The 16,994-nt window shown below is 42.6% G+C and overlaps 1 long non-coding RNA gene across 1 annotated transcript; it reads left to right on the top strand.

Moving 5' to 3' along the window:
- The first annotated feature begins 7,863 nt into the window (after positions 1 to 7,863).
- Positions 7,864 to 11,056, top strand: LOC118235509. Its single transcript, XR_004766866.1, has 3 exons — positions 7,864 to 8,702; positions 9,872 to 10,098; positions 10,822 to 11,056. It is a non-coding gene; the product is annotated as an uncharacterized LOC118235509 (long non-coding RNA).
- Positions 11,057 to 16,994: the final 5,938 nt, after the last annotated feature.

A 16,994-nucleotide genomic window follows, 5' to 3' on the forward strand; every position in this document is an offset into this window, starting at 1 on the left:
AAAATCGTTCTTTCTGAAGTTTCATACAGATTATGTATCGACCCTCTTAATGTAGGGCCATAAATCCATTGCCTTCCTCAAGGACTGTCTTCTGCTAGCACTTATGAGACGTGTTATGCACCATACATTATACAGAATATAGCTACGGTTAATTTTCACAGCAATTACTGAGTCATTCTTTTGACTGGCCCAAGTGAAATCTGTCGTTCAGACAAAACATTGTAACCCTCTCTGCAATTATAGCCTAAATCAAATGATATTACGAGACACGAGATGTGATTAGGCTGGGTAAATTAGAGATGTCTGCAGCGAGTGAAAGCCAGTCCATCCCAGTATGTAACCACCCATCCCCATGATTAAAAGAGGCATTAGTGACATCCTGTTTCAGAAGCTACTGTCGTCAACAGCCACTGGACATTTCTGTGTTCTGTACCAATTCAGAGAGGCAGTCTGCGGCCCCCTCCCCTGCCCACACTCACTCAGACACACACACACACACACACACTGTCCCATAGAATTACAGAAAGCACGGCTATGTGTGTGTGTGTGTGTGTGTGTATGAGAGAGAGAGAGAGAGAGGGAGAGGCAGCTGCACTGGGTCTTGCTGTTGTCATACCAATGCATGGCTTTGCAGTCTGGCCCACTGGTTTTAGACCATGTGACCTCCTTCTATGTGGAACATGATAATCAGACAGGTGGAACATGAAGCTCAGACAGGTGGAACATGATAATCAGACAGGTTGTACTATATGAGAGAGTGAGACCAGTTATCAGAGACTTGACCGTTTCCTGTTCTCTGGTGCACAACAAGGAAAAAAACACATGTTTATGCAACTGTTATCAGAGGGGACAGGGGACAAATAAATAATTGGCAGGTCACAGGATGATTTGAATCCAGTGAAATAAAATTTCATTTTTATAATCTTTTTCTGTAATAGTCGGGATAATGAAATGCCCATCAAGTACAAGCACCATGGAAACAAGAAACCATGTGTCATGTTGTGCAGCCAATGCATCAGCTGATGTAAACTCAATTACATGCAGGAAATGGTGAGGTTATTCCCAGCAAACAGACGTGGATAATGGATTATTACAGCGAACAAAGCAAAGCTCTAAATTATCGAAAACTGTCTGTTTAGCAGCACTGCTTCATTCTTGCTTCATTTGATCCTCAACGTGCAGGTAATTTTCAGCGTTGCGCAACATCAGGATCGTCATGGTTACCTACAGATGTGCTTTGCTCTGTCAGCTTGATGGTTCCACTATATTCTTCCAAAACATCAATATACTTACTGCAAGAATGGGGCCCAAGTTGCACTATTAAACGAGAATCTCAAGGCCTTTGAATAAGGACGTAACGTTTGTCTTAGCAATGTGACAGTCCCTAATAATGGCCCGTCATACTGTACAGTCAATTCTGCCTTTCCTCACTATGGGGATTAATCTTCCTGTTTGTTACTGTACAGAGTAATTGCACACATTTTATGGTCTTGTCCAGATGTCAGTCCAATGCACAAATAATCAGAAATAAGTTTAAATTAATAGGCTTTATCACAGCAATGCAGGATCGTCTTATTGAAGGTCTCAGGTAGGGCTACTGCTTGAACCATGAAACAAGCTGCTAGCAAGATGTAGCCAACAGTCTAATCTGTCAGATCTAGGCAGATATCAGATGATCTAAAGCCACCCACTCTCTCTCTCTCTATCTCTCTCTCTTCCGCTCTCTTTCTCTCTCACTCCTTCTCACTGTCTGTTTCTCACATTCTCTGTCTTTCTCTGTCACTTTTTTCTGTCAATCTCTCTCTCTCCCCCTTCCTGTGTTTTTTTTCTCTCAATCTCTCCGTTTCTCTCTCTGGCTCTCTTGCTCTCTCTGTATCTTTCCATCTCTCTCTATCTTCTTTTCTCTCTCACACACTATCTGTTTCTCATTTATTTTCTCTCCATCTCTTTCTCTCTGGCTCTCTCTCTCTGTATCTCTCCATCTCTCTCTGCCTTTTTTTCTCTCTCACACTCTCTCTCTCTCACTATCTGTTTCTTATTTTCTCTCCATTTCTTTCTCTCTGGCTCTCTCTCTCTCTGTATCTCTCCACCTCTCTCTATTTTTTCTCTCTCTCACACTCTCTCTCCCTCTCAGTATATGTTTCTCATTTTCTCTCCATCTCTTTCTCTCCAGCTCTTTTGCCCTCTGTATGCCTCTCTCTCTCTCTCTCTCTCTCTCTCTCCGTCACTCCCTCATCAGTGGAACAGAGCTGGAAATGAATGGTTATTCAATCAGCTGTGCCACTGCGTGTATCAGCAGGGCCTTCAGAGCCTCTGCTGTAGTTCATCTTCACACCTGTATATAAGCAGCACTGCGGTGACAGGTTGCTTGTGCCTCTCTGTTTCCTTTCATTTATCACCCTGAAATGAGGTGTGTGCGTGTATATGTGTGTGTGTGTGTGAGTGTGAGTGCGTGGGTGTGTGTGTGTGTGTGTGTGTGTGTGTGAGTGTGAGAGCGTGTATGTGTGTGTGTGTGTGTATGTGTGTGTTGTGTGTGTGCATATATGCAGTATGATAAATCTGCATGTGCCAATGAAAAAGTTATAGATGTATGTCATGTATATTTTGAAAATATTTGCATTCATGCGATATAATAACATCTATCTGTGGCCTTGGTGCCCTTTCATTGTTGCCTTGTATCATGTGTGCACATCTTATCAAATGAGATGCATTAGATGGCTGAATCATTTGTTTCCTCTCTCACAAGAGATAAACAATAAAAGCACGATGAACCCAGCCTTCTTATCATGCTTATTAACTTTGCTTTGAATGGAAATTTTATGTCAGTGTTACTTTTTCATGACTCCCACAGTTTCCATTCAGTAGATGCCAAACAGTAAGACTTTTCCTTTTTTCTTTTCTTTTTTTTCTTTTTTTTTTGTTGTTGCTAAATTGAAATGAGCTCTGTGGGGAGAACCAATACATGTGCAGCAATTGGCAGCTGACCACTGGCAGTTGAGTGCTTCCCACTAATCAGGATTAGAGGGAAAAGAGAGAGTAGGTGGTATTTGGGGTCAAAGGAGTTTGGAAAAAAATATATACTGTATTTTAGAGCCAAAAGCAGTTGGTAGCTCCTGTAAAAAAAAGGGGATTGACTACTACAACTACTACACAAATTTGAATGTAGTTGAACTACCAGCAAAGAGCTACAAAATGTCATTAAATGCTATTTTTACATTTTACATGTAGTTAAACTATTTCCCAAATGTGGAGATTTTTTTAAATTTTTAAATTTTTTTTAATAGTAGCAAGCACAAAATTGTTGCTTAGGACCCAAGGGCATCGCAGGGTGTTTCTGTCATATGGTAGATGTTGGCTGCCTATGCAGAAAATACATATTCATTTTTGCTGGCATAATTTCTTAGAAATCCATAACAAAAATTTGGTTGCGAAAGAAAAAGCGTGGGATGAAAGGCTAGGTCAAAACAGCAGAGATGAAAAGTGCTTTGAAGTCACAGGTGATTCTTCACCTTCTTTTAAAAATCCCCCGTCTTTCAGTCTTCATTGAGACAGATAAATCGAGGTCTCTGGTCTCCTTTTTGCTAGTGGAGCGATTTTATTTACTTCAGCGCGGATCTTGGAAACCAGCTGGAAGATCAAAGCCAGCGGACCTGTTTACAGACCTAGCACAGGCTGTCCTATGCATACAGAAACAGATGCGAGCAGACAGAGAGGGCGGATTTGACGCTTCATTCACCCAAAGGTACGCACATTTGCATTTTTTATGATGCACGGGGCTTTTGTTGTCAGATTTCCCCTTACTTTCGTTTTTTTTTTATTTTTTTTTTAACCACGTTATTTTAATGCCCTATTTTTACCGCCCATCTTCCCCACCCCACCTCCACCCACCAGAATTTTTGGAGGTTTTTTTTTTTTTTTTTTTTTTGCAGCTTTGCAAACTTTTCCATTTCCAGATCTGCACTGTTCGGTTTCCACAGAGCTTGCACAGAGAACTCAAATAAATGATGCGGTTTTCGAAGAAAAATTAGACACAGAACCTGGGAGTGAAGTGGAATGACAAGGGCCTCTGGTTTGATTGCCCGGGCAAGAGAAGCACCAAATCGATCGCCAGGCAGAACAAGGGAACGAATCCCGGGACCGATATGAATTTTACATTAAGTGCCTTCGAGTTTACTCTTTTTTATTGAGCTGTGCCCAACCTCAGCAATCATGAGACGTGGAGTGCGTTTCAAGTGTTTTCTTATTGCATATATACCCAGTGTGCAAATTATGTCTATATCCACACAATACCTTATTTGTGATTTATGGTAATTTGGCGTCAATCTTCAGAGTGACAGGAGTACTCACAACCCAGGTAAATTATTAGCTTCTTTTAAAAATTTTTTTTTTTTTTTTAAAAAAGCTTTGCAGGTTCCTTTATCTGAGAAAAATACAACAGCTGGGTACTTTCTGAAGTAGCTATTTTAAGAAGTGCATTTCATATATGTGTAAATGTATTGTAATTTTTTGCACAGCTTGTGAACAATTTGCTTTTCAACTGGAATAGCTGCTGGCATATTTAATTGGTGGCTGGGTAATGCAAATACCCCTGATTGCGCTCACATAATCATATACCACAAGGGGAAAAAAATAGCTGTTTAGAGCAAGTACTCTTGAGCTCCACAGTATTACTGTTTCACTGCATTGGAGACTCAAAAATCCAACCTTATGGATGCATGTTCAGTTTCAGTTCCTACACTATAATACAGAGTAATGCTTTTTGTAGCTGTTTGATCACATTGCTAGTTCACAAATTGTCTGCGTTTTGATTTATTTCTTGATGCGTATCATATCAATTGCATTCCCAGTTGCCGTCAACTGCTGCAATACTCCTAACGGATGAGGTTCACTGGCTGGAAAAAATAAATAAAAAGATGATCGCACCTAAATGATAATCCACCCAAGCAGAGTTTCACTGCTGATTTAAAAACAGATTTTTCACCCAATAAACAAAAGGTTGGGCTCCGTTATTCCAGGAACAAGAATGGATTGCCCGGTAAACAAAAGCTGACACATGATGATTTGCTTGGCTCTTTCTCGTCATAGTTAAATGCATTCCATTATATCGCAATTAATATCAAGTGCGGCAGAATCTGCAGGGTGGTCGAATACAAACAGGTCAGTCTTTCTGACCGTTGGGGAGGGGGAGGGTTGTCAATAAAAAAATTTGATACTCACAGTAAAGTGACTGTCTCTGTTTTCTTTTTTAATTCTGCTGCAAAAGCATTCCAGATTTCTGCCAGTACTTGGCTTAGACAAAGATGGAGCTAGTCCGGTTGCCGCTGAATCTTCATTAAAAAGAAAAGCCCACAAGAACACAGTGTGGCTTAATTAAAAACCTGCTACACTGAGGAACAAGTCACAGTATAACTATTCTAGTGCTGTGGAACCAATAAAGTACCTAAATGTGAGCCTATTAAGGAAATGATGTTCCTCCTACGATTCAGAAAAATATTTGGACAGGTGTGTGGCACTTGTATATCACAGTGATCATAAAAATAAAATCATAAATCTTTTTTCATCGGGTTGTTATTCCCAGCTAAAAACAGTGATTCGGATGCTCCTCTACCATGCTGTCTGTCTGGATGCGTACTGGAGCCAAGCTTCTCAACAGCTTGACAATATAGTGAAGGTCCAAATCTCCTCCTCACTGTGGCTCAAATCAGCCTTTATGGGGGAAAGAACAAATGGTGAAATTTAACGAGAACATAAAATTAATTCCAGTCACAAACATTTCTCACTCAGCGAACAGGAAGTCATTGTAGGAATACAGAAACATACAAACTCTGCCTTTGTTTATCAAAGGTCACCCTAGCAACGTTTCCATGAGAACAGCGCAACGGAATTTACAGTGGAATTCCACATACATACAGAACTTTTAAATAAACTCAATTGTTGCGGCTCAACCAATGCAATTTTGCTTCCTCCCTTCTTCCAGAGAACGACAGTTGGGGCTGTTTGAGAGCGCGTCTGAACAGCAGCAACCCTGACAACCGACCTTCGGCGCGGCGGATCCGTGTAATTTGCAGTGACCCAAAAGCAGCACAATGGCAATTAGCGTTGAAATGCCTTTTAAGGGCGTGAGTCACGCATAGCTCGCCGCGGAGCCCTTCTGGAATTCAGATTTCGCGTTCGGCTTGGCGGGGGCCGAGCCATTGTCTCCTCCGGATCTGGGTAATTACGCCTCACGCTCCCAGCTGAGCGTCGTGTGCGCTCGCGAGTGCTATTCAGACTCTTCAAACGGCTCTTTCACCTTCACTTCTTCGAGACGTTTTGTTTTCCTTTATGAAAAATAAAAAAAACGAAATTATGACAATTGAGGAGGATGCCACACTTGAGATTATCATGCAGGAAGCTTCTGTTTGTGTTATTCTTTTGGCCCTTTGACCCTGTCATCTGAATCTGGGAGATGTCAGCGTGTTGTTAGAGACCTGAGCTGAAGTTGATGATGCCTAGTTGGGGTATCTGCTAATCGGTGTCTCAGTTCCATGGCTGGGTCCTATCAGGTCCTATCCATGTGATATACGGTCACATTAGCCGCTTTTCCACCGCATGGTGCCGGCTCGACTCGACTTGACTCGCTTTTGGTACCAGGTACTTCGTTTCCCACTGCAAATAGTACCCCCGTCAATGTAGCTGGTCGTCATTAGCAACGCCGCATGAAACGCGCTGCTCTGACTAATCGGTCTCTGCAGTGTTTTCACGTCACCTTTTGTTATCGCCTCAGCTCACTTGGAACGCCGACGGAGGTGATACCAAAAAAGTACCAGGTACCAGGTACTATCCACAACTTTTGCCCGATGGAAAACCAAAAAAAGTCGAGTAGGGTCGAGTTGAGTTGGGTCGGTACCATGCGGTGGAAAAACGGCTATTGAACTATTGAGGTAAAGTCAACCGCTTCGCTCGCAAATGGGAATGTTCTTAGCTGAACATTCTAATGCTGATGTCACAATCACTGCTGGTAACTGAGAGCAACGGAGTTCTGGAACACTGACTTTGAATTTTGGAAAAAAAAAAAAAAGTTCCAGATGAGGGCTATGAGGTTGTGTTGGTATGATGACATTAACAGATGACATCATACCAACAGAAATAATGGGGTGAAAACAAAATTAAATATTTACTCTTTGGGCATCAAATAGTACAGCTTTTAAAATGTCAATTTCATGGAAGAAGGGTTTTTAATTTTAACCAAGGACAGCAGTTTTGGAGGCACAGATAATAGCACCATGTGCAGCATATTTATCATTTTTGTGTTCAACGGAACAAAATATTTTTTATGTAAAAAAATACTAGCCAGTTTCAGATGCTGTGGATCAAGTAGCCTATAAAGAGTTATAAACTTTGATTATTTTTCTGGGTGAGCAGCCCTTAGTGTCTTGGAAAACGTGGTCGGCAGCCGGTTTACGTGCTACACAACTTTAGCATCCTCTGGGCGGTATTTCACAAGCTAAGGACCACACCGTCAAATGAATGCAAGCAGTATGTTTACTGAGCGGGTGTTCACTATTGAAAGCGATGAGTAGTAGTATCGGCAACAGGCCTGCGTTGTGAGGAAGACTACGGCGAAGGAGTCACCATAGCTCCCTGGTCTCGATGAACCCCCACTGGACCCTGTAGTAGAAAGAGAGGGGGAGAGAGATACAGAGCAGGGGGCACGTAAACGAGTACAAAAGAAGAGGTGCAGTGGGCAGGAAGGTTTCTTACAGGGAGTATGTGGAAGGGGTGGTGTTTGAGGTGTGGTTCCTCTCCTGAACCTCCGCTGTTCTAGCTCCATTTAAACATGCTGTTAATTCAAGATTCGCACGAGACTCCTCAACACAAGTTTGAGAACAGGCTACAATCTGGGACTATGGACAATTTGGCCTCGATCTTGGTCTCCATGAGGAAAATACAGAAGTCTCGAGAAAATGTGCTAGTCTCCGACTTGTAGGCACACTGCAACTGAGCCACTTAAGGCCTTAGTTATTTTATCTGCATGTATTTACATTTTTAACACTCATTCATTAACTGCCGTGATGTCCCAAAGTGTATTGTAATGTTTTATTTTGATGGAAATGAGCAAAATGTACTTTAAATGCAATGCTTTTTCAGTATTTACATGGTTATATAAACACCTGTTTGACGGGCACAAAGACCAAGGTGAGGAAGAATCTGTCAGAGTTATCCATTCCTTACAGACCATAAAAATAACAGGGAGGCAATTTGCCCGAAATCACCTTGAAAAGAAACAAATTAACAAGCCCGACCGCCTTGCCCAAGCGGCGCTTTGATCAAACAGTAATAGGCTGGGACGTTTCCTCAAGGCAAGGTTGATTTTGACCAACTGAAGAGGAGGAGCTCATCGCAGAGGAGTTCATACATTTTTTGCATCTGCTTCCTCGTCACGGTCTGTGCATCGCGATCAACGACCCCAAGCGAGTGTCTGTCACAGACACAGCTCGGGCCTCACTGTCGGGGCACTTACGCTGCTTCGCTTCGTAATCTCGCGGAACGATCGCAGTTTGATTAAAGCAGCAATAATGAAACCGCGCAAAAAAAAAAAAAAAAAAGAAAAAGAAAGAAAGAAAACTTTGAGGCGAACGAGAACAACGTCGTCGCTTTCGAGCCGGTGTTGGCGAAGGAGCCTGGGCGTACAGCATCTGTCTGCACCCGAACGGAAAAAGGTGAAAGAAACGCCGTCTGTATTTAAAAACCTTTTTTCCAAATAGCTTTAATAAGCATGACTCACGTATAATTATTAAGCCTTGCAAAATCTCCCCACCCACACAGAAGCAGTGGAGGCGGTTAACATCAGGAAATCTACAGCCAGTGCAGGCAGCTTATTTTTTTCATTTACCTGCGAACAAAAGAGGTATATGTAAAAACTGTCTGTTACATTAGAATGTTTTTAATTAATTTATTTATTCACTAAAAAAATGTTTTCCCTGTAAAAAGGGCAAGACTTTTTCTGTAAGTCAATAAATAAATGATTTGGCCTAAATATTACAGTGCAATCCTTGATCACAGATTGTAGTCCTTGTCTAGTACCAGTGTACTGGTTGGGTAGATTGCTCTACTGTGCATACAGGCGAAGTATAAAAAAACTGAAGACGTGTTGTTCACTTAACTCAAGATTTTAAGGCAGCCAGTTCACTTGTTATTTACGTATAGCCACCTTGAAATTATTCACAGTGAACTCTGCTGGACTCATATGTACACTGTTAGAGTTGAATTCACCCTGGACATTTTACTGTGTGGGAGTTTCTCATGGAGAGTGCTGCCCGCTTCCCCCACTACAACCAATCATCACTACCCACAATCCATCTCTCCCGAGGTCTTCCATTTATAGCGGGGCATTCCATTTTTCTTTTCTTTTCTTTTTTTTTTTTTTTTAACCAGTGGTGCCATTTTAGATGCTGTTGGGGAAAATAGAGACCCTGGCTGATAGAGCTCATTGGATCGCACTGCAGCTCTTAACTCGTGAGCTGTTATGCTTTGAACTTTGACCTCTGCATTCTGTGTTCCGGGTGCACGCAGCGCTGAGGGGTCTGGCCCGTATCGGCTAACGGACTGGCCCCCTGGCACCAATCACCTGTCTGTTCCCGGTCCCATTAAAACAGGGGCGTCCAATCTTATCTGAAAAGTGCCGGCATGGCTTGCAGGATTTTGTTTGAGCCCAGCACTGCCAGCACAGGTTTTCCGTTTCCTTCCCAAACCACTCCGTCTAGAGCTAACTCACCCGTGAAAGCTCAGCCCATCATAGTTTATCATCATTACACGTGTAATATGATTGCACACCCACTATATCCTGTGAGCTCTCATGCACTAATTGTTATTTTGTTTGTTTTCTTAGGAAGCCATCTTCCCCGTGACTTCAGTACGAAAGCAGCGATTAAACGATTGGCTGCCGGCTGTTTGCTTAGCGCGCTGTTCCAGCTCCTCGTACGACTGAGGCGGCGGCGGCGGCACAACGTTATTAGCCCGCTAACGAGGCCACGCAGATCCGGCAGCTCGTCTCGCGGGTGCTGGAGACGCGGGTCGGAAGACGAGCTGGTCTCTCTTCGGTCGGCTCCAGGACAGGTGCGACGCTGACAGGATGCGGGGCGGCGGCACCCCCGCAGTGCGATGAATATCTTTTCGGGAAACCGGAAGTACATTTGGGGAACTAGCTTTCATTCCCGTAATAACAAGTTAAGGGCTGCGCAGCGTTGTGGGATATACTGCGCGTGTAGCCTACACAAAAACACGCACATTTTTACTCTTCTTTTTTATTCTGAAAAGTTGATGGCGTATGTATGGTGCGTTTCTGTGAATGTGAACTCAGGGGCTGTGAATACATACAGGGACTGGTTTAATGTCCTGAGACTCAGAATGAATGAATTCATGAATTAATGAATATTTAAAATATTTTGGCATGAAACAAGTGTCTTGGATGACAAAACGTTATACTCTTATTATTCATAATATTCATGATATTATTTATTTAATTTTTATTGAATGTCTCTTAAAGTGTGTGCTTCAGCATAACAGAATATACATTTCTTGAGATTAAGACCAGGGACTGAGGACATTATTATTTAGGAGTTGATGTCATATGTATGTACGGTACTGTTCTTTCATTGTTACTTCAGGTGCTTCGAATGCACACGCCTTGGATGGACACTGTCGCTGATTTATGCAAAGCCATTCGTGAGTCTCCTCAGCACGAAGAGGCATTACTATGTGCAGACCACTTTAACAGAGGAAGCTGTGCTTTCATCTGATTTTCCAGAAATGCTTTTTTTTCTTTTTTTTTTTTTGCAGGTGAGCCACGGCGGGAAATAAATAAGGATCAGCGGCCTCAGGGAGATAGAAATCTAAAGCCGGCCGAGTGCTTACCCTTGCCACTGGAGTAAGATCAAATGCACCGAAAGACGGAATAGTTTCCCCTTGTGTCAGTGATAATGTCGCCTCTATCGTATGGGCTGCAATTCCTGCATGGTTCAACCCAATATGCAATATGTAAGCACCTGCAAATTAAAGCTGACAGTGTTTTTTCTTTCCAATTTTTTTTTTTTTACCTCACTGATTGGTTTTTGGGGTTTCAGTTCAGACCAGGACTTTGCCCAATTTTCCTTTCCTTTCCTGTTGCTCTGTAAAGTGTCTTTGTGATGGTTTTCCTTAAAACACGCCGTACAAACAAAATTGATTTGATTTGATCTAGCGGGGTCATTCCACCGAAGGACAGAACAAGTCACACAGTGGCCACAGACGTCAGTCCACCATAGAAGTCGCTGTGCTAAACAACCGCCAACCCCACCCTCCCTGTGCACTGCCTGATGGGATACCATTCCACCCCAGTGAGCACAGTCACGGTTGAGATCCACGTCTAGACTGCGAAGCACATGACCATGCTAAGAATGAGTTCTCTAGCTGGCCATGTCACCTGAGAGCCACAAATATTCATTACTACAGTTTTAGTATGTGAACAACAACAATTTGAAAAAAAAAAGTATAATATCTAATGCAACAAAATATTTGAGAAGAATGGAAACATGACTAGTGAATCAGACATCCCCCCCCATCCCACCCCCCCCATTCGCCCAGTATGAGACCAAAAAAATAATATATAAATCACCGAAAAACACTGATAAATATTTAATTCCTCAAGAGGGACAGAGCCGCTCGAAAACCCGAAGCAATCCCACGATTCATGTGGGTAAGACGTGGTGTTGTTTATGAGTCGGCTTTTGGGTGCCTCGGTCCTGCAGGAACCCGGTCATTACACAGCGTTCCTCCCTGCGGTGTCCCTAACTGCCGCATCTCTGCGTTCTGCGGGGGAAGGAGGAGACAAACAAAAGCACAGGTAGCATGAGAAGCTGGTGTCAGTGTCAGTGTCAGTGTGGTGACCTCTTCTATCCATACCCTCCTGAGACCTGGAAATTCATTCGTTTTCATTGAATATGTTTTGTTTTATATATTTTAAAAAAATGTGTGCTTAAAGTTTTTTATATCTTTTATTTTATGCCAGGTCTCAAGAAGATAAGGTCTCTTTTTTTCTGTAGACTTTCTGTCATCTTTTCCTCAAACCTGAAGGTCGAAAGGCTTACTGTAGTCACCCCAACGTGGTATCTCTTAATGAAAGCTCTGCCCTCATCCAAGTGGAACAGCTGGTCAGTGTTGAACATGTCATTACAGCTCATTGTCAGCAAGAGTGTTCTCCATAACCACCAATCACAGGCTGCGCACAGCATGTCAGCTTTTTACAGGCCTTACCGACAGTGACCTTGAGTTTGCCTCCCCTGTCACTCAGGGGCATTATGTCATCATTACTGTCTCGGAACATAACAAGCGACCAATCGGAACAAAGCGGTAATTCGCTCTTTGTCATTGGGTGACCAGTATGAATGGGGTGGGAGTGGTTTATCCTTTATTAGCAGGTGACTGATCGAAAACCCTGGGCAGCGCCAGACAGCCACGTTAAACAAAAAGACTGAGAGAGATTGAGTGAGCCATTGACAGTGATGACATAACGGGCACCAGCGCTGCAAGATGGCCATCGCAAGGGCATTGTTCTTTTAAAATGGCTGCGACAGAGATAACATTTCTCCAACATGGCCAGTGCAGTGCAGGGATACTATTGTTCCAAAATGGCTGTCACAGGGGGGCATAAACGTTCTAACCCAGTGGGTGGGTGCGAAAAGGTTTGGGAAACAGACCCTGTACCATTTTGTCAATCTATTTAACCTGAATGAGCATCCAGCTGTTTAAACTGATAATGCTTAAAATGTGAGATTTAAGACACCCCTACCTAACAGGCAATGATCATAAATAATAATAGTGGGCCTTTCAGGATAGCGGGAAGGCTGGATTGCAATTTGTGTCTGAGAGCTAGATAGAATATGTATGATTTAGTTTGGAGTTAGCGTGACCGCAAGCTTATTGATTTTTATTTTTTTTTTCAGTAAGGAAGGTTTGTATTTATGTCTTCAGTTGCTGTCGCTCATTATCATAGTTCTGTCTGAATTATTGATAAATCACTTTTGATGCTTTATGTTGCTGTCCCTTCCCCAAAAACAACCTCCCTCCTAAAGGAGTCTTCTGAAGAGGAAAGGCAGCATCGTTCCCATAAGTGCCAAGTGGAATAAGAAAGGAAACTCACTGACTTCCCTCCCTACAAAGGGAAGTTATGCATATACACATCACAGGGCCCTATACCTGTGCTTAGTTCCACTAGTATTTTCAGTTATTTCTGTTATTTCAGTTATTTAAGTTATTACAGTTATTTCAGTTATTTCAAATTATTTCAGTTATTTCAAATTATTTCAGTTATTTCAAATTATTTCAGTTATTTCAGTTATTTTCTTTGGCTGAATCAGTGCCCTGGCTTTCCGTGGCAGTGCGCAGAGGAAAAACCGAAGGGCTTCTCTTTTACTCTTTTCCTTTTTATTTTTTTCTTAAATCCCAAACTGCGGGAGTTAAGGAGACTGGAGAGGACGAGGACCCGTGAGCACAGAGGCTGAGAGACAGTGCAGGCAGCCCCAATGCCCCCCCTGGGGCCTTCAGATCCACGCTAAAGCCATGCTGACAGCTTAGCTTCTGAGTCAGGGAGGAAGCAAAGAAGAGTGGTATCGGAGTTAGTGAGGTTTAATAGTTAATTAAATGGTGCAGTCAAGGGGCATAAACCATGTAAATGAGCTGCTAATTAAAGTGGGTCATTAGCGTACATGAGAAAATCCTAGTCGAGTGGAAGATTGATTGAGTGATTTTGCCAAAAAATGTATTTAAAAAAAAAAAAAAAAAAAAACTCTTTTTAAAAAACGAGTAAGTTCCCTAATGTTGTGCACTTTTTGCAGCTCAGCTTCAATGTTGGTGCCAATCAGGCACCAACATGGCTTTATATCAATTTTATTCTGGCAAAAAAATTACATTACATTTATTAGGCAGACGCTTTTATCCAAAGTGACAAATAAGTGCATACCAAAGGTCATTGTAACAACTACAAAACGCTGGTCTGATAAGATACAATACTCATTATGTAACAGTTCATTCATTGCCATGAACACATTAAGTCCAGTTCACACAGTAAGCATAGGCTAGGTCAGAGAAGAACGTTAAGTCTAACTAGGAGGCATGTCAACAAGCTACCACATCAAGATAGCGATACAAGTGCAATTTATCTATGATGATGGTGCCTATCTGTGCATTGTCAACAAGGGTGCCATTTGGGGGGTAGGAATTTAGGATGATTCCAAAAACTTGGAACCCTCAAAAAATTGTGCTGCATTTTTGCAGGGATGGGGTGGCTCGTGGTGGTGAAGCCCAACATGATATCCTTCCATGGGGCTCAAAATTCCTGGTGGTGCCCTTCATTGTCAAATGATCAACCTGAGGTACCCGAAAGAAAAGCAAAAAATAAAAATAAAACATTTACATGCAGAAATATCTGGTCATGATTATTGCATGGCCTTGAAATTATACTTTTTTTCTCACGGGATTATGTGTATCTGACAATATATCATCATCACCATTATCATTTTGGGGTCTGTGGTGTTTATTGGTGGAACCTTAATATGCTAACTTTTTTATTGGATCTTCAGGCTGTCCTTCAATCTAAACAAACTGAACCAACATTTTAGAATGGAGAGCAATCCAGTTACTCTACACAGCCTTCTTAATTATTAACCGACACAAATTCCAGCAGCACTGCGTTTATCAGTCCAAAGAGACCATCATTTTTTTTTCAGTGCAGAAATTCAGATGCCTGGAATAATTGGACTGGTCTCCATTCTTTGTGAGCGGCGTGCACAGAAGAGAGTGTCGCAGTCACCATACAGTATTAGCCAATCAGAGCCGGCTGCCGGCGTGAACACTCAGTCGCTCGGGGCCGCGGCCGCCCCGTCGGCGGTAAAGAGGTGGGTGTGATTTAGGTCGGGGCACTTTGGCGCCACGGCAACGGTCCTGTTTAGGGCCGCCGAGACCCTCAGGCCGGCTCTGCAGCCAAGTTTAGCGCGCTGGAACAACAGTAGCAGGAAAAAATACGTCGTGACTCATAAGACTTGTCTTATGGGACCCCAGTGGATCAGTGTGCTTAAAAAGCATGGAGAGGCCTCTGGAATAATGTACCCACTCGAGCCCATGACAGTTCTAACTGCGGCCCTGAATTCTATGGGGTGACGCATAATAGGCCCCAGTACTGACAGAAGGGGTTTTATACCATTACTGCATGGATAAGTCCATTTTTGTTGTATATTGTGACACATACAAGTGCTACATTCATCTTACGAAAAAACGCAGACAACTTACTTATTTTGATGGGTGGCTGAATTGAATTTGGGAGATAGGGAGAGACCCATGCAATCTGTTTTTTCGCTCTTCAAAATGCACGCTAACTGTCAAACAGATAATAATATAATTGAGGGTCTCAGTGTCAGAGGAGGCGGATAATAATGACTGCGTAATGTTGCACTGCAGTACACTGCAGAGAGGGCATGGTGATAGGCTTATGATGGCGGTGAGATGTTTCAGTTTGCTTGTGCTACGCGTTGGGTGAGTCTAAATCATGTGGGGGGCGGGGGCGGGGGGCGGATGGCAGGGAGGGTTTAGGTTAAAAGCTGACGCCTGCATCCCATTTTGGGTTATTAAAAAATTAGACCAAGTTCACACAGGAAGAAATCATTTCTGGATTCCCATGGCCTCCGAATCAAATTAAATTGTGCAACTATTGTTAATCGGGCCTGAAATAGATTTCGGTTTTCTCGGTTGTGACCGCGATCCTCGGAGATCTGGAAAATGAGCCGTCTGCCGTCCAAATTAGGTTCCCCCGGCAGCTCCGGGAAAATGTGACAGAAACGTCAGGCAGCCAAGCGTTAGACATTCTGAACAGCAGAATCACGAGAAAGCCGTTGTGGGTGTCCGTGTGCTCGTATGTGTGTGTGCATGTTCACAAGCATGCACGCGTGCACTTGTGTGCGCACGGGTTATGAAATTATACTAATTATACTGAGATGAAAACTGCCAGTGAATGAGACACGGGCTGATTCCAGAAAGACTTCATATTTTGCTGTTAACACTTTCAAATTATGTCAAAGCTCTGGTGACGGCAAGAAGAAGAGACCGTTACGACGATCGAAGCATCGCTTCCCTGCGTGTGTCTGGACACAACAGTCCATAACAACACGTCCACCGACAGCCGATAATGTTTGACAAACAGTGAAGTGATGACTGAGTTCAGCGTGTTTTCCATTTGACCACAGTGTCCATGCCGAGGTGCATAAAGACTCCCTCTAGCTCTAGACCAGGCTGGCCCTCTCCTTCCGCAAAACCTGCGTCGGAACCGGAACTGAGAATCCTGCTTTTGCACCATTGTGCCTTATTCGTATTCTGGAATGTTCCTTATTGGAGATGGTGCAACTCTCTTTCCCGAGGCTAAATTTTTTGTTATTATTTATTTATTTACTTTGTTTGCAATGTGCGCGCGTGTGTTGCCCAAATTGGATTTTTTAAATATTTGCTGTACGCCTGTCAGTATTACTTGGGCACGAACTTTTAAAAGCGCATTCTTGATTTGCAAAACCAAAGAAAGGTTCTCCTGGTATTCACCGCGAATGAGAAATTAATTCTCAGTTGACCTACCTGCTACAATAGATATAATTGTAAAAAAAAATAATAATTTTGAGATTTAAAAGCAAGGAAAAGGGAGAGTAATAGAAGGATGCACTTGGGAAAAACAGCTCAGAAAATAAGTTTCTGCCAATGATACACCCTCATATTTACACGGGGGGTAAAACGCCACACCTTCTGCATTACTATCAGATAGTATAAATCTCCCATCTGTGTAGGTGTGAAGGAAGGTTAAAATAGATTTTACAGCTTACGTGATTTTGGATTTGTTTCATTTCCTGAAAGGCTTGTGAAATGTAGCACATGCAGTTAATTGATATATGAATACTTCAGCATTTAATTTTAGGATTTTAAGTTAATTCTTGATTACCATT

The sequence above is a fragment of the Anguilla anguilla genome, chromosome 9 (genome assembly GCF_013347855.1).
Source record: "Anguilla anguilla isolate fAngAng1 chromosome 9, fAngAng1.pri, whole genome shotgun sequence".
Taxonomy (NCBI): Eukaryota; Metazoa; Chordata; class Actinopteri; order Anguilliformes; family Anguillidae; genus Anguilla; species Anguilla anguilla.